We start from the raw sequence: 20,893 nt of genomic DNA, 5'->3' as shown, positions 1-20,893 counted from the left end.
AAAATGACGTTGACGGTTTTTGAAGCTGTCTGGAAGTCGCCTTCCTCATCTTCGTCATTGCGGGTTTTATTTTTACCCTTATCTCTGTTTTTGGTGTACTCTTCAGGAGTTGGTGGTGCGGGTAAGTCTTGCATGACTCGGCGCATGCTGTAACAGTTTATTGCGGAGTGCTTGCTAGTCGGATGCCATGGGCACTGCTTTTTGAGTAGCTCTGTGAAGGTTGGCCCTTCGTCATTTCCGCGGTGTCCCTTTTTTTCGGAACTAGTCATGGCAGCAACGGTGTTGTCGGGCTTCCTTTTGCGATTGTGGTTACCCGGGTATGAGTTTCGAGCATCGTTATGCCGAGTTCTATCTGTTTCATTGTTGTGGTTGTTGTCACATCCGCGGTTACGGTGGGAGCCGAACCGTTCTCGCTCTTTGTCCTCTTCATCAGCCCACTATTGCACCATGACTTTGAGTTCTTTGACATCGGCTGGTCGTCGGTGACCGAAGTCTTGGTATGTTCGTCGATCATAGAGTCCATTTTGAAAGCACTCAATGATGTTTGCTTCAGAGATGTCAACTATGGTAGCCTTCTTTTCGAAGAACCATCGCAAATAGTCGCGTAAGGTCTCACCTTCTTTTTGCTTAATTTGTCTTAAGTCCATCTTGTTGCCTGGTCTAGCCATGGGGCCTGCGAAGTTGTTGGTGAAAGCCTTTGTCAAGTCTGCCCAAGAATCAATGGACTTGGGTTTGAGTGACTCGAGCCAGGTTAGTGGTGCGGGTTCCATGCATATGGGGAAATGAATGACTTTGGTGTCGTTATTGCCCCCGGCTGCTTGGACGGCTAGCGAGTAACAACGTAGCCATTGAACTAGGTCTTGTTTGCCGTCGTATTTGGTAATTCCGGTTGGCTTGAACTTTTCGGGTAATTTTGTTTTCATTACCCGATGTGTGAAAGCAGGAAAATGGTTGTAGCTGTCGACTTCTCGTTCGCGCCAACTGTTGAGAATTTCTCGCAGATCGCTGAAGTTGGACATCTCGCGGATCTTCCGAGTAGGGCGGATACTTTTAACCGAGTTGGTGCAGCTGACCTCACCAACATCCTTCTGTCGAGTAGGAGCTTTATGCTTGCTTGGACCTTGACTGTGTTGCCGGGGTTGGTTGACTGCATCATCGTTTCGTGGGGTGGCATTTTTATTTGCAGCTCCCCTGCTACCTTCTTGATGAGATGTGATACGAGGAACGGACGGGATTGGTGATTCTTTGTCGAGCAGCTTGTAAGCTTGCTCCGCGAGTTGTGCGATTAGTCCGTTGCCGCGCTGCTCAAGTTGAGGTATGGCTGCGTTATCCTTATCCTGAGGCATCAAAGTCATCAAAAGGTTCATTGAAGCGATAGCCGCGAGTGGAGTATTGTGCTCCTGAGCCTGGACTGCATTGAAATCCCTTTCAAGATTTGTAATAGGAATATTTGTAGCCATCGACTATCGTCGCTCAGCTCGAGTGGCATTGCGCGCCCTTCGTTGGTTGCGCTGCTCGGAAGTTTCACCGTGAGGGGCGTCAGCTGTTGATTCGTCTTTGGAGATGTAGTCGATTTGTGCTAATCGCCTGGGGGTTCTGTTCTGGCTAGTACCCGGGTTGTTATTCTGAGTAATAACAAGTATCTCCCTATCCGGGTAGTAGCTTACAGAGCTTGATGTTGCAATCTCTGTGCAACTTTCTTCACGGTTGGAAGTGAGTGGAATGCCTTCTTGATATGGTAGGTTGTCTATATGGGCGACAAGGCGTGAGTCGTAGTCACGGTCGAGAAGAGAGGGTTGCAATCCCAGCCAGTGGACGAATCTGCCTTGAGATGTTGAAGTTATTACCAACCCTTGGGTTGGACTAGATAATGGTATCTCTGGTGAGTAGGATGAGTCGGAGTCAACATCTTTGTCATGCCCGAGTTCGACTCGGGTTTGAGCAAGAAAGCCTTGGTGGACTTTGGTTGCATTGCGGAGTCCGTACGGGAACCGCTTTGAAGTCGAAGCCGATTTGGATGCTGACTCGGGCCGTCAAATCCGAAACGAGTCTGACCCTGAGTCCAGGGGTCGGCTGAGCCTGACCCTTTGGAGGAGTAGCTCCACCTCGCCCGACCCTGAGTGAAGCTCCGCCTCGCCCGACCTTGAGTCCTGGGGTCGGGAGTGCCCGACCCCTGAGCAGGGGGTCGGAGTAGTCCGAGGCGAAGTCGAATCCGACGCGTAGTCGAACCCGAACTCGTTGACTTTGAAATCTTGATTTTTTCTGGTCAAATCTTCTGGTTTCTTCTCCTGAATATCGACGATCTGGCGCCGGAACGATTCCGAGCCTTCGGCGATGCAAATCTAGGATCCAAAAATGAAGGTGGTGCCGGCTTCGACGAAGAAGACGGGCCTGATGATGACTTTTGCCATTGAGTTCGCGCTGAGAAACTCGACGAGTCCCCCTACCTGGCGCGCCAGCTGTCGGTGTTTTAGACCGGCAACCCGCCTAGGGGGTACCCTAGGTGGTCTTTTATGCGGTAAGGGTCATCGAGAATCAAGGAATCAATGGTGACGCAAGGCACACGATTTAGACAGGTTCGGGCCGCTAGATCGCGTAATACCCTACGTCCTATGTGTTGGTTTGTATTGATGTATGTTTTGATCTTGAGGGTGATGCCTTTGAGGGGGGTCCCTGCCCGGCCTTATATACACGGGAGGGCAGGGTTACAAGTCTGAGTCCTAGTCGGGTACTATTATAGAGTTCTACTCGGTAATGACCCGAGTAGTTTTTCATAAACATACAAGACTAATCCGAGAAGGATACGGTCATCCTTGTTCTAACCTTGTCCGAGTACGTCCCTTGGTGGGCTGTCCAAGGCCTACTCGTGGACCTGGGGTGTATGCCCGACACAGGGTGAAACGAGAACTTGGAAAGGTGTGCTTCGTCCAGAATTTGTTTCTTAAGATCGGGAACATTTGGAACTATGAGTCAAGCTTCATAACATACCACTCCTTTCCAATCCTGTCAGAAATGCTTATATCCGTCATCCTCCTGTGCGAGTTTCTCCTTGATAAGGTTTATCTCTTCATCCTCTAGTTGTGCTAAAATTATTTGGTCAAGCAGGGTAGGCTCCAGAGAAATATGACTTAAGGTGCCGTGGGGAATGATTTCCAAGTTGAGTTTAGCCATTTCATGACACAGGGTCTCGGCATAATTAATTGCCGATAAGTAGTTACAATGGATCTTGCGGCTGAGAGCATCTGCAACTACGTTGGCCTTGCATGGGTGATAATGTACTTCTAGGTCATAGTCTTTGATTAATTCTAACCATCTTCTCTGACGCATGTTGAGGTCTGCTTGAGTGAAGATATACTTAAGACTCTTGTGATCTGTATAGATGTTGCATCGAGTTCCCATAAGATAATGCTCCATATTTTCAGAGCATGAACAACTGCTGCTAACTCGAGATCATGGGTAGGGTAATTCAACTCATGTGGTCGTAGCGCTCGCGAGGCATAGGCAATGGCTCAGCTGTCTTGCATAAGAACACAACCAAGTCCAGTGCCAGAGGCATCGCAATATACGTCAAACGGCCTAGTGGTGTCGGGCTGAGCTAAAACCGGCGCAGAGGTCAGCAATTGTCTCAGGGTGTGGAAGCCTTCTTCACATTTGTCGCTCCACACAAACTTAACTCCCTTCTTCAGCAGTTCCGTCATTGGTTTAGCTATTTTCGAGAAGTCAGGAATGAAGCGACGGTAGTAACCTGCTAAACCGAGAAAACTTCGAAGCTGATGGACTAAAGTGGGCGGCTTCCAGTCCATTATTTCTTGCACTTTGCTTGGGTCTACTGCTATACCGTCTCTGGATATGGTGTGCCCCAAAAATTTAACACTGTCCAGCCAGAAGTCACACTTAGAGAATTTGGCATAGAGTTGGTGATCTCTTAAGCGTTGGAGTACAGGATGAAGGTGCTCTGCATGTTCTTCCTCATTCTTCGAGTACACCAAGATATCGTCAATGAATACCACGAAGAATTTGTCGAGTTCGGGCATAAACACCGAATTCATGAGGTACATGAAATAAGCCGGTGCATTAGTAAGCCCAAATGACATGACTAACTACTCATAAAGTCCATACCGTGTAGAGAAGGCAGTCTTAGGAATGTCGCACGGGCGGATCTTGATTTGATGGTAGCCAGAACGGAGATCAATTTTAGAAAACACTCTAGCTCCAGCTAACTGATCGAACAGAACATCAATGCGGGGTAGTGGGTACTTGTTATTTATTGTCACCGCATTGAGAGGTCGGTAGTCCACACACATACGCAGACTGTCGTCCTTCTTTTTCACAAACAAGGTGAGGCAACCCCAAGGTGATGTACTTGGACGAATAAAACCCTTTTCCAACAAATCATGCAACTGAGTTTTCATTTCTGCCAGCTCGGCCGGTGGCACCCGGTACGGTCTCTTGGAAATTGGGGCAGTACCTGGTTGTAACTCACTAGCAAACTTGATATCTCTATTAGGCGGCATACCCAGCAAATCATCTGGGAACACATCGGGATACTCGCACACCACTGGGATGTCTTCCAAACGGGCTTCAGTCACGGGATAGGCACAAGGAGTTTGGCACTCTCGGTGGGGTAAGTGTATGATTGAGCTACCATAAATGGGTGAATTTATATGGACAGCTCTGGCAGTGATGTCTAGTGCCACTTGATGCCGAGTCATCCAATCCATACCCAAGATAATATCTATTCCTTCTATCCCAAGGATAAGGAGGTTTTCCTTAAAAAGGGTTCTCCCCAACTGGATGGGCACCTTGCGGCTCACTTGGTGTGAAGTTACTTTACCACCCGGGGTAGAGATTATATAAGCACCTTTTGTGTGACAGAAATCTAACCCACACTTAGCACTGGTTCTAGTCCCAATGAAACTATGAGATGCTCCCGAATCAAACAGAATAAGGATGGGTTGGTTATAGATAGAAAAGGTACCCGTCATCACTGGTGCGCCCTCTGGAAGTTCAGCAAGGGTGGTGAAGTTCAGCCTGCCTTGTCGGATCTGAACCCTCGGCTTCTTCCCCTTGTTGCCCAGTGCATTGCTCTGACCGGGTCGTTGATTCTTGTTGGGGGGGCAGTCCTTGGCAAAGTGTCCTGGGTTCCCGCAGGTGAAATAGCGGTTTCCAGTAACGGGGCGCGGCGGCATAGGGAGAGCAGGTCGGGGCCCTTGCGGCAGGAATCCAGGGAAACGAGGTGCTGCCTACGGTGGTGGTGGAGGTGCTGCCTGTGCGGGCCTGCGAGACGCCTATGGGGGAACCATTCTGTATTTCTGGGCAGGTGGGCCGGGTGCCGGCATTAGAGCCTTCCGCTTCATGTCGGCCTTGAGGGCCCTCATGCAATCTTCCTGAGAAATTGCCAGGTTCACCAGTTCATTGTAGGAATCCACCTTGATAGGATTCAGCCTTTCCTTGAGCTCCAGGCTCAAGCCTCTGCGGAAGCGGTCCCTCTTCTTCTCATCGGAGTCTACATGGTAGCCTGCATAGCGACACAGGTCATTGAAAGTCTGCGCATAGTGCAGGACATCGCGGCCTCCCTGGGTGAGAGCCAGGAACTCATTGAGCTTGCGCTCCAGAAGACCCTCAGGGATGTGATGGCCCCTGAACGCCGTCTTGAATTCCTCCCAGCCGACGATGTGGTCGGCCGGCTGCATGGCATGGTAGTGATCCCACCACAGGAGGGCAGAACCACGCAACTGTTGCGCGGTGAACCGAACCTTGTTCTCATCCGGGCAATGGGTGGTGAGGAGGGAGAACTTGGACTCGATAGCACGAATCCAGGCATCGACGTCAAGCGGGTCCTCGGTCTTGTGGAACAGAGGAGGCTAGGCCCCCAGAAAGTCTTCGTAACAAGCAACATGAGGTTGTTGATGGGCTCTTCCTCCCTGGGGCTGCTGCTGTTGCCCCTGAGCGATGTGCCTCAGCAGCTCGGTTTGAGCCGCCAAGATCGCCTCGAGGGTGGTTGGAGGCGGAGGTGGGGGAGGCACCTCGCTGCCACTGGGAACAAAGCCGGAGCATGTCCGATGCGCCATCTGCAAGATTCACCTTTCCATTAGTCACATAGCCCCAAAAACTTGTTTAACCATAAGGAAACATCATGTGCGGAAATGATAAATGCTAGTCTTGCCGATGGTGCAAAAGCAACAATCAAAACTTTTATTGAGTAGGTGCATATCTCTTCTTCAAAGTGCACAAGGTTCTCATCCTTAAGAGAGGGTTAGAATATGTCGTACACAACCATTTCATGTTACGCTTGTTGACCGAAAAGGAAGGGAAAGAGGTCGTTTAGATGTTCTAGCAAGTTGCTGTCCGGCTGATTTTTCAGCAAGCTAAGCAGTGGGGTTTTGGCTCTAGCGGGCGTTTGACAGATCTGAAGGAGCTGAAAATTTACGAGTAGTTAGAAAAGAAGTTTTCGCACAACTTTGGTATTCAAACTTTGGCTCAAAAACGAGTGGAGATAGGGGTAAAACTGAGGAGAAACAGTCACTGCAGTTCTGCCATAAATTTCAGACCTTACACTAAAGATAGCAATGGCAACCCTACATAGAATCAGTTTTTCAACATCCAAATACTCGACTCAAGCTAACCTATTACATCACTGGCCAAAATATAGGTCACCGAGGAGTAAAAACAAAAGAGAACCGCTCAACAACAAATCAACACAACTAGAAGTTGTCGAGGTTGCCCATGGAGGCAAAGCTGAGGACAGGAGAGTGAGCATCGCCAACTGGAGGCTGCGGAGAGGCCTCCTCATAGTCCATGCTCGAAAAGCCCTCGATCTCCTCGGGCTCCTCCTCCTGGGCCATCGGCTCATCCTGCTGCATCTCTAAAGCATGAATGGCATTAACCTCATCGTGATGCTTCTGCAGGTGCTCATTGGCGTTCGCCAGCTCCATGTTCACATCATAGAACTGGTCAGCCAAGATCTCCATATCGTGCTCCATATCCATGATCTCCTCCTCCAAACGAGTGATCTTGTCCTACATCTCAGAAATCTGGACATCCTTCTGTACTAGCTCAAGCGACTGGTCCACCATGCCACTCTGCACGGCAGATAAAGCGACCTGGTTGGCCACTGCCATCCCGATCACCGTAGCCATCGCTCGGCTCTGCATCTCAACCATCCTGTAGAACACGTTCAGGCAATGAGATGAAACAAAAATTTTGTGCTGTGGATCCATAACCCCAAGCAAGTCCATATGCTCCATACAATTCAACCAGTCCGGGTCCCTCGTATCCCTGGCAGGGAACAACCCAATCGGGTCCAGCACGATCTCAAGAGGGTGTGCCCGGCAGAACTGTGTCAGGGTCTGCAAGGCTGCGAACTCCCAGGTGTCCTGTAGTATGTGTCCCTCGGCCACCATCTCCAATAGCGACCACTGTGGCTGATCCCGAGGTGGGGGCACTCGCACATGCACGCGACTCCGCGGAATCCCGTGGTCCTGGTACGCACGTCCCGCGTAAACCGGCAGTGATGGGTACCCAAAAGAGCGCAGGGTGTCCCACAGTACGGCTGGAAAACCCTCGTAGTGAAGGCACCGTGAGTAGGTGGTGCCATTCGTACTGACTGCAACGTGCATGGGCTGAGCCATCTGTAACCAAGGACAAGTGAGAAACAGAGTTAACACTCGGAAATCAAAACAGATTTCTGGCAGTTAGAGAAAAGCTCAAAACTCAGCAAGTATTCATCCAAAATTTCTCAAATTTTACCAGCATGTTATTTATATTGTGTGTAACAAGTTTGGTATTCAAAAGTAGGGCTAGAACAGGACCTAACAAGGTGATAATCTCAGATTTCCATTAAGTGTACATGCTGGAATTTTTCAGAACCGAGTCAAAGTAAACTGAACATAACTTCAAAACCAGAGACCTAATGAAGCTGAAATTTTACCAGTAAGTTCTTTATTAAGTTCTGAGAAACGTTTCTTAAGGGACTCATAGCAGAAAAAGTCCTTAAGGTGGTCGAAACAGTAGGATTCCAACTGGTGTGCATCCAGGGCTAACAGCCAACAGGGGGTCACAAAACTGATCACAACTCTCAACCCAAGTGGTAGTACTTTGTGAAAAATTTTCAGAAGTTTACTTGGGAGATTTAACACAAATTTCTTACATAAAGTTTCTGCAGTTATCATATGGAACAACCCGAAAGATTTTATTAAAACGTGCATGGCGGAAAAAGGACAGCTAGACAATCCTTATCGCGGTGCATTTCTTTTTACGGCGCACTCGAGGTTGGTTTTATTTCCTTAGGTTGCGATTTTTATTTCTTAATGCATGCACGTCCTAGTCGTCCTCTCAATCAAAAATAATCGCCAAAAATCTTTGGACTTACGTGGTTAGTGCCGGTGGCAAGGCAACAATACGACTCTCACTATAATAACTAGTCGAGTTGCTAGGCATCGTTTCATACGCAACGTTGTTAGTGTACCTGCAGAAAAACACATCACAGCTTGGACCTTCCGTGCTAGCACTCACGAAAGCGTCCACAATCATTACCGTTCACTATAGAAACGGCACCCATGCGTTTAACGCTGCATGGACAGCGCAACAACCGTGGAAATAGGTTCCTTTGAATAGAACCATATAACCCTTCGCATTCTCGTGATGCGGAATCATGCACATGTATAATAGACGTGGGAAAACAACCATGACGATAGGCTCATTGGAATCGAACCATACCATCCTTCGCATGCTTTTACATACCTACGCACGTATAATAGACGTGGGCGAAACAACCGTGATGATAGGCTCGTTGGAATCGAATTCCTATCACCCTTTGCATACTCGCGATGCGGATCTCGGCACACGTATGATAGACGTGGCAACAAGTCTTGGAAGTCAGAAGATAACCAATTATTATTAGCCACCTTAAAAGACCCAAAATTCCCCTAGGGCTCCTCGTACTAAACTCATCCTTAACGAACTTACGAATTTCCGTACCGTGCTTCGAGCTCTGATGCCAGCTCTGGCGGAACCGCCCAAATTAACCTGACTAAAATGCACTGAAGTCGCCTGACACGTGATTATGCACTTTAAGCAAGTCAACCTGGTCGACCGTCGGATTTCATCCGATGAACCACATCAACAGGATCGAGAAGCATCGCTCACACGAAGGAGAGTAGCACAGAGATTACAACATTCCATCACATTAACTTAGTCTAAAAAATTATTACATCAGAGTTTCTGAAATTCAAACAAGTTGCAAGGTTCGAAAAGTCGGATAAAACAAGCGGAAGCTAAACGTCAATACATGACATCACGACGGAGCCGATCGTGACATCAAAAATCCCTTCCCTCGCCGTCCAAGGAGGGATCCCACTCGACTGTCCAGCCCGGAGGGAGCTGGGTAGGCCAAGTGGTGCCAGCAACCAAACTATTGACATCACCTGAAAAGATTAAGCCACAACAAGACTGAGCAACTAATACTCAGCAAGACTGACCCGTCGAGTGAAAAGCTATACCAAGACCTAGACATGCAAGGCTTTCTGGCTCTGGGAATGCTTTGCCAAAAGCGTTTAAAGTCGGTCCTTACTTTCAATATTTTAGCTCATGTTCTACGTTCTTTATCCAGTCTAGATTAACAACTTATACTAAACAAGCATGATTTCCAAGCAGTTAAATAACAAGCATCAACTTAATCTCGTAATCATGTTTCATCCTTACTCAGTGCAGAATAGCGATCAAGTAGTCCCAAACTGTGAGAGGCAGACGAATCGATTCGAATTTATTAACCATGCATGGCGAACCTAATCTCACGACATCTGCGCACCACGAGGGGTCGCTTCATTTGTCAGCCGTCCCCATCGATCCCTTAAGCACATGTTAGGGCCAACTGCCTTTGGCATGCAATGCTCCATAATCCCGGCCTCTGTCGTACTATGACCGCACTTGCACCCACATGATGCACCATGGAAACGACGTTCCAAGGACAGCCGGGGGAGTATGCCACGCCCCAGTTCAATCAGATACTAGGCTTCCCCATCCCATACTAGGTATGAGATTAGTACTTTCAAACACTTGATCACGAACGCTGACACGTTTCGACCTTAGATCAATTTCCTTTAGACGGACGGGGAAAACCATCACGTATCGAACATAAGCCCGACCCCATCCGTCGTCCTTATAGTTGCAACATAAATAAACATTCAACTCCTATAACTCGCGAGTGACAGGAAATCACTCGACTTTTACCGGAACCTATTAAGCATTGCAACTACTCGACTTTAGCAACTAATATTCAAACAAGGTACTAAGTTCATGCATCTAAGGTTTCATTACAACTCCTAGAAATGTAAATGCGCAATCAAAGTATTCAATAATATTGCAAGTATTCAAAGATATGAATTTATGCTCCGAGGCTTGCCTTCAGAAAAAGTTAGCGGGTCCTCGGGGTCTTGCTCCGATTCGGGTTCGCCTTCCAAGTGGTGAAGCTCCGCAGCGGGGTCTTCCTCCGGTGCCGGGTGGAGCTCGTAGGTTCCGTCAGCGAGATTTGCTTCTATTTGACATGCACATGCAAAAGTTTAGTTGGACTCGCGCGTTTATTCAACGACACAAGGCATGGCTTAAAGACAAGGATTCGCAACAGCCACAAACACTTTGGCGAGGTTTACTTTTTAACTTCAAACGAAAGTGGTCGTTTTAAACTTGAGTTCAAGTTGAAGGGCGATTGTGTACATATATAGTTTTCTTGCACTTAGAGTTGCATAAAGAGAGTGAAAGGTCGTGTTTGGGTGGTTTGGGTGCATTAGAATAGTTACTCATTTCTGAATGTTTTTATGTACCTCTTTCAATTTCCACTTATTTATCGTATTAAAATTTGTGCTTTCCTTTTATTCCTTTAGGTTGATTAATTAACCAAAATGACTTCATATCCAAACAGTAGTTAAAGACACTGATAAAATTACAGCACCTCACTTAAGCCATCACTAGGTTACTGTAAAAGTTTGGGGGCCAAAGGATGACTTAAAAATAGGTTACATGCATTTTATTATTAAAGGTAAAATGAGCTCAACTTTTTCTATCTTCAAAGTTATTGTGCAACAGAGGGTGAAACTTAACCAGTGTGTTAAGGGTATGTTACAGGAGCTTTGGTGAATTTTTCATAATTTTTGGAGAAGGTTAACTATTTACTCTATTTCCTTTTTTTAATTAAACATGCTTAGCAAGGAAGGTGTTTTTCTTTCTGATTTGCACAACAATTTATATTTTTCCTGCAAACTTCGCAACAAAATAAAATTAACCCAACTAGTTTCACATTTTTCTGATCTCTAGATCCAAACTTATGTAAAAAGGAAGATTTATACTTAGATTCCCAATTTAAAGTCAAAACAGTGACTTAAAGTGCTAGACCAGAGCCCTAACCATTTTTCTAAGCTTCTACACATGGAAATAAGCATCACAGAGTTGGTTTCACATTTTCCCACTTTTCTTCTATTTATTAGGATTTAAAAGGCCTACAACATGATTAAAAGCATAGGATATTATTTACAACAGTAACATGAGCAAACTTATTTTTCTTAGGAACTAGACAGAGCAAGGATCCTAACGTGCGCGGAGGGGTGGCGAAGCGGGCGGCGAAGTCGCCGGAGTGCGGGGTGGCGCGGAGGGGTGAGCTCCACGGAAGCTTAGTAGCGGCGTAGAGGAGGAAGCGGTGGCGCGATTGTGGGCGGTGGCAAAGGGTCGCGTTGCTGGTGAGGGGGACCCTTTTATAGGGCAGTGGTGGAGCGGAGGGTCGAGGCGGGGCTCCGGTGGAGGAAGGATAAGGCTGGGAGCGGCGGGTGAGCGGGCGAGGCGGCCATTGGCCAGCGGCGCCATTGGGCAGAGCAGGCAGAGCTCTGGGTGGTCTCCGGTGGTGATTGGCCTTGGGCGATGCGTGTCTGAGGCTTCCGGTCTGTCGGGCGGGCGAAGCGGAGGGCTACCGTGGGCGTTGGGCGAGCGAGCGGAGGCGCGGGACGGCGGCGGCGTGGCGGCTTCTCCGGCGGACGGGCGGAGCGCGGTTGGCGGAGCAGAGCCGCGGCAGGGGGAAAAGGACACGCGCGCGGCCGGCGGTTGGCTAGCCCGGCATTCGCCCCGTCCTGTCGCAGGCGCGGGTTGGGCGCCGTGGCCCTCGCCCTGTTGCTGTCTCGCCGGTGATAGGGTGCCAGCGAGCTGCCGGTGGCCGGTGGCCACGCGGCGCGCGGCGCGTGGGCGAACGTGCTCTGGCGCGCAGGCGTCGAGGCCCCCTTCGGGCAGCAAGCCCGACCAGCTTTGGGAGATCCTATCTCCAGATTTTGCAACACAACTTCCAAAACTCTTTTAAACAAACTTGTTCGACTCTGGACGTAGTTCAAACTTGGTTTAAGGTGCTGGTTTAGATTATGAAAGGATTTGGAGATATCTTGTGCCAAAGTTTGCCAAAAATCTGGAAATCCAGACTTAGCCAATTTTGGCCGGAGAGGTGGAATTTCAGGAACTTAGCTATGTTTGAGTCGATTTTAGGGTAGCTTCCAAGTTGAATTAGACCAAAGTGTTACTGAAGGAGTTGCTCTCCAAATTGAGGACTTCAACTTCTATTTAGGGTATTTCTTGAGTTTAGTTCAGAAATTTGCAGGAACGCCCTCGCCAAGAGGTGCACTCTGAGTAGTTTTTCAGACTTAGCGTTGTGGGGCTCATGGGATGAGTTGACTGCTTTACCTCACTTTGACCAAGATTTTGAACAGGTTCTGTCCCGATTTGGACCTAGGTCAGTGTAACAAAGTTGGAACACATTCGAGGGACTACAACTTTTATTAAGAGCCTGACTTGAGTTTAGATATGAAATCATGAGATAGAGGCTTGCAAAGTTGGAGGAAAACTTGAATTCCAGGACTTAGGAGGTTTATAGGGTTCTTTAGTACTCTGGTTTTGATTGCTGTTTTTGACATCTTCCCACTCCGAATTAGTCAAAGTGCCTTTAACAAAAGTTGTTTGAAATTAAAAGTTTTACAACTCTTATTTGGGCAGAATTTTAAGTTTGCATATAAAATTCCAATTTTTATTTCAAACTCCAAAAAGAGCTTCTTAGGGTTAAAATGGTTATTTCACTTCTTTAACTTAGTGATTAACCACTGATTTATATTTAAAGAACTTAATTTAGGTAGAGTTGTTACAGCTGCGTTGCGATGTAGAGGATGAGGGGGTGCCCTTTTACAGGAGCAACCAGGACAGGGGGGTTTAGAAGGTACGTTTTGATGCTGTCAAACCTGTTTTGACACTCCTCGTCCCACATGAACGGTGCACCTTTCTTCATAAGCTTGGAGAAAGGCTGGATGCGTCCGGAGAGGTTGGAGATGAAGCACCGGATGTACGCCAGCTTCCCTTGTAGTAACCTCAATTCCTTCAGCCCTTGAGGCGGTGGCATATTCATGATCGCTTTGATCTTCTTTGGCTCGATCTCGATGCCTCGATGCCGAACCACGAACCCGAGGAAGATGCCTGACCGGACAGTGAAGGTGCACTTGAGAGGGTTCATCTTGAGTTGATGTCGATGGAGTCGCTCGAAGACCACTCGTAGGTCATCTTGGTGATTCTTGCAGTCTTTTGTCTTGACCACCATGTCGTCAACGTAGCATTCCATCGAGTGGTGAAAAAGATCACCGAGGATGCATGTTATGGCACGCTTGTAGGTAGTGCCGGTGTTCTTCAACCCGAACGGCATCACGGTGTAGTAGAAGTTGCCTTTGGGTGTCCTGAAAGCGGTGTCGAAGGCATCCACCGGATCCATCTTGATCTAATTATAGCCTGACGACCCATCCATAAAGGATAGGGCGCCGAACCCGGTCGTGGCATCCACCACCATCTCTGTAATCGGCGGCGGGAAGTCATCTTTAGGACAAGCTCGATTTAAGTTGCAAAAATTAACGTAGACCCGAATCTGTCCATTCTTCTTCTCCATGGGCATGATGCTAGTGAGCCATCATGGGTATTGTATCTCTTTGATGAAGGCCACTGTGATGAGCCTGTTGACTTTGGCAATGACTTGATCCTCAAACTCCGGACGTAGCCGCCGTGGAGGTTGCTTACGGGGCGAAACTATGGGTCAATTGTCAGCTTATGAGTGGTCACATGGGGGTCTAACCCTGGCATCTCTTTGTAGTTCTAGGCAAAGCAGTCCTGGTACTCCATCAGGAAGCTTCGGTAGTCTTCTCGTTCCTCTTCCATGAGCGTGGCGCTGACGAAGATGGGTCTTGGATCATCGTCCGTCCCAAGGTTGACCTCCACGAGCTCATCGACAGTGGGCTGTCCTCCATGTTCAAGCTCCTGTGGTGCTGGTATAACTTCAAGCCCCTCATCCGTATCAGCGGCTTCTACTTTTACAGGTTGTTGTAGGCACTAAACTTCGTATGAGCAGTCGACGTCGCCTATCGTAGTAGATGTTATGGTGAAGCAGTGAACCCGACTCGCGTTAGGATGCCTGCCTTCATCGTCGGAGGCGCCTTCGTTGTGGTAGCCAAGTCCGAACTTTGGTTGGACCTTGCGCCCTCCTTTGGCTAGGACCTCCGCTTGCTCCCACCATTCCTCACATATGGCGAGTGGCGGCGGCATCTTATAGTTTTGTCGTAGAGTGACCTCGGCTTTCTCTAGTAGGCGAACCATCTGAGGCTCCGCCTTCATCGTTGTCAGTGCTTCCTCTGCATCAAGAACAGGTTTAGGCAATTCAATAATAGAATCGCACTCTTGCACTTGTGGCACTTTGTAGAAGATGGTTTAGGGTATGGAACCAGAAGGATCTGGGATTGCCCAGACTTCTAGTGGTGTTGCTACCAACACGTACAGTGATGGGGGCTGCACACACTGAGCGCCCTTCACGGGTTCTTCGATCTTGGCCACCCTCCTCTTCACAACTCCTTTTGGCGCTTGTGCGGCTTCCTCACCGGGACTCCGTTGTGCCTGAAGGGTCTTGGCTTGTGGCGCATCACTGTTGCCTTTTCGTGCACCTGTAGAGCTTCCAATTGTTAGATAGGTGGGCTCTGAATGTTGGGTGTTTGAAGAGTTCTCCTTCGGTGAGGGAAGGAGAGTTAGTAGAGGCTTCGTCGCGGACCTCAGTGCGATGGGCGCAGACGTGGAGGACCTCGCCTTAAGTAGCAAAGGCGCAGTTGTCGGTGTGGTCAAGCCACTTATCCCGCTTGAAGTGGAGGCGATGGAGATTCTCGATCCTCTTGATGACGAAGACCTCGAGCTTCGAGGGGTAGGTACAGGTACGTGCCCTTGCTTGTCATCTCTTGAACTTGGTGAAGCGAGTTTCTTCATGGAAGGAGAGCATGGTGCGCATAGACTCTTCACCTCGAGGGTCGATGATGCACCGGGCTTCAGCATTATGTCTGCTGCCAATGCGACTTGGACGAGTTGGAGCTTGTTGTTTTCAACGGGGAAGTAGTACTTGGCATCCACATAGTAAGACTCCTGCACGGTGTAAGGGGGGAGGTTGCCGATGATGTGTTGTTGAGTGTCGTTGCCATCGAGGAATTTCAGGCATTGGTGTAGTGTCGATGGCACCACATGATACTTGTGTATCCATGGCCTTCCTAGGAGTACCGAGTATGATGTGTTAGCTTTGATGACAAAGAACCGCACCTTGAAGCTGCATGTAGACATCTAGATCTTGATAGTGATCGTCCCCAAGGTTGTCTTGCCAGTGGTGTCAAAGCCACAGATGACCACGTCTGTAGGCTCCAAGTCATCCACCATGAAACCCACTCGTGTTAAGCTCTGGACAGGCACGATGTTGTCTTGTTCGTCGAAGGTGATCTCATTCACAAACAAAGGATTTGTAAAGAAACGATGTTTCACCATAGCCACCTCATAGCGCTCTGGCTCTAGGAGCGCTTGTACAAGCGTATCCCAAAGCTCGGGCACCAGCATGAGAGCATCATAAATGCTCAACAGTGCGAGGATCCTTTTGAGATGGGCAATGATGTTGTAGTCAACATCTTAGAACTTGTTAGCCTCCTTGTTGGAAGCGTCGGGGGTTGCTTCTTATGGGTTGACTTCCGCGGCTTTGTCCGCTCTCGGGGGCTTCGGTTTTGGTAGTTTCGGCAGCACTTTCCCTCCTCGTAGGTTCGTATTAACTTCTGCTCTTCGCTCGTCATCGGTGAGGAGCATCTCCTGCTCCTTGGTGGTGAACACCTCTTCAGAGTCCGAACTTGCAGTGTCATTCTCGACAATGACGGCATTACATGTCGCCATATTAGCAGAGGGGGTAGCACCTGCTTCTTCCCGCTCTTCCTCGGCCATCACCAGTGGTGTTTGCCCCCAGTCCTTAGGCAAGAACTGCTCCAAGGTAGGTAGCACATGGCTCTGATGAGTGAATGGTGCGTCTCCCTCTGACCTGGGGACGAATCGTGGCGGTGGGCGCCATTGACTTGGGTGTGGCCGCCATGTTGTTAGAGTTGATGATGCAGTCCCCCGGGGACGCCCTGGTCAAGGGGTGGTTAGATGTGACCGATGTTGCACCATAGTCCATGCTGTGCCTTGATCAACTCGATGTTCCTCCGCACGGGTCGCGGGTGTCACTTGGCGCACCATGGCTTCTATTTTGTGCTCCACCTGGGCGAGTGGCACCCATGTTTATTCATCTTCGCTTCTTTTTCTTGGCGGAGAGCGTGTCCTCACCATCACCACATTGACCGTGTGGTAGTCGGGGTTGACGGTGTCAGCATCCAGGTTGATCCTCTTTTCGTTGATGGCTCGTTGGAGCCACTCCTTGAAGGCGACGCAGTCCTCGATGATGTGGCCAACATACCTGTGGTATGGGCAGTAAAGCGGGTTATCGGTCATGTTTACCTGATTCGGCCTCTGTGGGTCAGGTAGGTTAAGCACTTTGTGCTCCATAAGCTGCTCGAACATTCCCTTCACTAGCTCCCACTTGAAGATGTACTGCTTCTTGAGGAGTTCTTGTATGGACGGGCATGTCCTGCCTCCTGCTTGCTCGCTTCTGACGCCTAAGATGGGCATCTGACCTTGAGGACAGTTGGAGAAGACTTGTGTGGTGTTCGCCTCCGCTTGCGCCTTTCCCTCGCCCCTATTGCCGCTTGGCTTCGCCGTCGAACTGAAACGCTTGGCTGGTCGATGGCACTGGAGTTGTTGTAGAGCTCCATGATCTGGGGTGACTTCTCAAACTCGATCTTGGTTGCAGCCACTGCCGAGCTGAGGTCACTAAAAGTCTATGGCTCTTGCCGATACACTTTAAGCATCCAGTGTTGCAGCATTCCGTTGATGCACATCCTGATCGCATCTTCAACGTGCATCTCCCTAGTGAGACACACGTAGCTGTTGCGGAAACGAATGATGTAGTCATCGATAACTTCATCGTTGCTTCACCTGTGATAGCTCGACGATGGATAAGTCCTTCTTCATGGCGTCAAAGTCCTTCCTGAAGATGTCCTTCATGGCTCCCCAGCTACTAATCGACCCGACTGGCAAGCGACTATACCAATGGAAAGCCGCGTCGGTTAGGGATCATGAGAACTGGCGCAATAGTAGCGATGAGCTATTAGCCGTGTTGCCACATGCTGCCTCGAAGTAGGCTAAGTGCTCCCTTGCATCGCCAGTCCGATCAAATTGACAGAACTTGGGCGGATGCCATCCTGAGGGGAAGGGCACGAGGTCGTGCCACACCTCGTACGGCTTCTCAATCTCGGTCTCCGTCGATCGGGGAGCTTGGTCGTTCGTCATCCTTCTCAACTTCCAATTCACCATGTCTTCAACTAGGTCATGGTAATCTTTCAACGTCACTGGCAGCGGTGGTGTGTTGGCGGACTAGGAAGCAAAGTTTGACGGGCAAGGACAAGCGCTTGCCGCACCATCGAAGTCTTCAAATTGCGGGTCGTCGGTAGCTCCGTTCGCACCATGTGGCAGTGTAGTCCGGGCTGACACCATGACTATCTCGACCAGGCGGTCAAACTTGGAAGATAGCTGCTCCATCATCCGCCTTTGCTCTTGTACTTTCTCCTCTAGAGTTGTAGGTTGGGGTCTTCTAGGTGACTCGGCGCCACGTCTGTGGCTAACTTCAGGGTACCCGTCGATCATCATGTGTGCTAGTGCAGCGTTGGCGACGTCAAGATGCTCGTCTCCATCGGAAGGGATATATGCGGCGAGCTCGTCGTAGTGTGGTGAGTGGTCATGTATCTCCAATGACGAGGAGGAGTTAGAGTCGCTCGCCGTCTCGCCATCCCGCGGGTCTCCATGTTGGAGGTATGTCCAAGAGGCAATCATAGAGATGATGATATTCCATTTGTATCCATGATTTGTATATTGTGTTCATTGAATATCCATTAAAGGCTACTTGAATTGATTTGCAATTATGTGAATTGTATGTGAAACTCTTTACTTGTATGGTTATTCTAAAGTTGTCCCTAGTCGGAGTTCATGTGAGGACACACATGAATATTAGACTAGCACATGTATTAGTTGATGACTATGTTTCACAAGTCATGGACATGGAGATGTTGAACTAATAATGTGGACACATGTGGAGACATGTGCTAGGACTGACCCAACACGAGAAGTAGTTCTCTCTTTAAACAACATATACGCTTTGTCCTTAGACCTGAGATTGTCGCATGTATTCTAGATGTGGATCGACCTACTCAGGGGCTATCAAACGCTACGCCGTAACAGGGTAGTTATAAAGGTAGCTTTCAGGTTTGTCAAGAAGCATGCTATGAGACATGGTCAATCAAGATGGGATTTGCCCCTCTCTGATTGAGAGTGATATCTCTGGGCCCCTCGAGTGATCGGATCCGAAAATGCATGGCCATGCTACGTACGGTTAAGAGTTAACCTACAAAGGGATTCCGAATCACAGGATCGAGAAAGAGCGGTCGGCTGGAAGCTAGACCAAATATCGTGAGGCAAAGGGAATAGCATGTATATTATGTTGTGATGGTTCGTCTGATATGATCTTCGTGTGCGTATAGGAGTTGGCACGTCTTGCTAGAGGCCGCTACCGACTATTGGGCCGAGTAGGAGTACTCGGGCCATGTCTATACGTATCCGAACCCATAGGGTCACACACTTAAGGGGCTGGAAGCCCAATTCGGATCTGATCCGAGTTGGATTAGGTTTAGAAGTACTAATGGGCCTCGGATCCAGAGGCCCGTCAGGAACCTCTATAAATAGAGGGGTGGGGGCGCCCTAGGGTTTACACCTTTTTGGCGAAACACACCTGCCGCGCCTCCCACGCCCTCGCCTGTTGCAACTCGCGGATCTAGTAGTCCGGCTTGCGACGCTTCCTCCCTGCACGTGTGGATACCTTGGAGGTGTTGCGCCTGCAGCACTTGGACGAGCCGACGACGAGCCGTGACGAGCCGACGACGAGCCGCGGTACCGGAGGCGATCTTGCTGCACGTGGACGAGCTGCTGAGGAGCTGCTGGACGTGATCGACTACGTACGACTACGTTGATCGACTACGTACGACTACGTGATCGTCTTCACTGCATCGACGCATATCTACATCTTCCGCACCAGTAGTGCGTCGAGTGGTAATCCCGTGATCCTTATACGGCAGTTCTTCCTGGTTATACGCGGTAGAAATTTTGATTTGCGCTAGTGTAGCCTACCTCGTATCCCAACACTCCAACCTTCCCATCTTCTTCAACTGCTAGCCCTTGTAGCTTCTGGGCGGTGATGGACTTGAGCCGTGTGCTAGCTCCTTCGCGATTCGCCATGTACTGGAGGTCCTAAGAATCTTGGGGAAGCCGGGACGTGATGTCGATGTAGCGCCGTGGAGATGTATCCAAAACCAACACCTTATCACCGTCCAATAGGGACCCCTTCCCTGCAGTGATGGGAAGGCAAGGCGTTGAAGTTCTTGCCTCATCTTGCGTCTTGGCTATGCCCGAATCTTCTATCTCCTTGACACCTTTGAACCATGAGCGCATGTGTCCTAGTTGGGGCAAGAATGCTTTCTTGAAGTTTGCCTTCAGGTTTGACATGATTTCCTCATCGGAGGGGTAACTGAAATCATGAGTCACCTTAGGAGGGACCCACTCTGTCTCGGACTCGTCCCCTGAGCATGCTACCAAGTTGGTGCACATGACTACACTCTTCGAGTCTTCTCCTGACTTCTTCTTCTCCTCATGACAAGAAGCTCCAACAGTTTGCTCCACTCTGAGGGGCCCAACAACAGCAGGTGCTTGCGACGGCGCCACATCCTGTACAATGGTGGCGTCGGCTGTTGCTCGGGGAAGTGCTTCTTTTCCTGGAAGGGACGATGACTGCTCGACTCCCTCCATGGGTGTAGGCGAGGGAGACTATTCCCGTGAACTTCCTGAGGAAGTCACGCTTGGTGTAGCTCATCCTTCTCCCTCTCCACGCTTAAGGATGAACGGTGGACATTCCTCAAACGGGGTTGCCTTCCTTGCCTCGGCATCTCCGGTCTTGGTCCATCGCGGCTTCGGGGTGAGTCGGTTGAGGAGGTAGTTGTACCTCTCATCAGCTTCAAGGTTAGGGGAGATGCGGAACCAAATGCAGTTGTTCTCTTGGTGGATCTCCCTGTCAGGTTGGATACGGACTTGAGTGTGCCTAAGCACCAAGTCCTCGAGCTTGCGGTATAGCGCGTAGCGGTTTCTCCGACACCTCTTGCGCTTGCGCTGGTTCTCAGTAGGCGCATGCCGGACCGGTGATGGAGCTTGATGTTCTGGCGCAACCTGTTGTGCTGCCGGAGTAGGCACGTTATCTTCACGCTGCCTTTGGTAAACACCTTGCTCTTGGACACCTTCATGCAAGATGATGTAGGCGGCGCACGTAGAATTCCCATGGTAAACACCTTGCTCTTGGACAGTGATCGATGACAGTAGTTGGAGGTATGAAATCATGAGTAGAAATGAGGGACCA

The sequence above is a fragment of the Setaria viridis genome, chromosome 5 (assembly GCF_005286985.2).
Source record: "Setaria viridis chromosome 5, Setaria_viridis_v4.0, whole genome shotgun sequence".
NCBI classification, from domain to species: domain Eukaryota; kingdom Viridiplantae; phylum Streptophyta; class Magnoliopsida; order Poales; family Poaceae; genus Setaria; species Setaria viridis.
Note: the sequence above shows the minus strand (reverse complement) of the source record.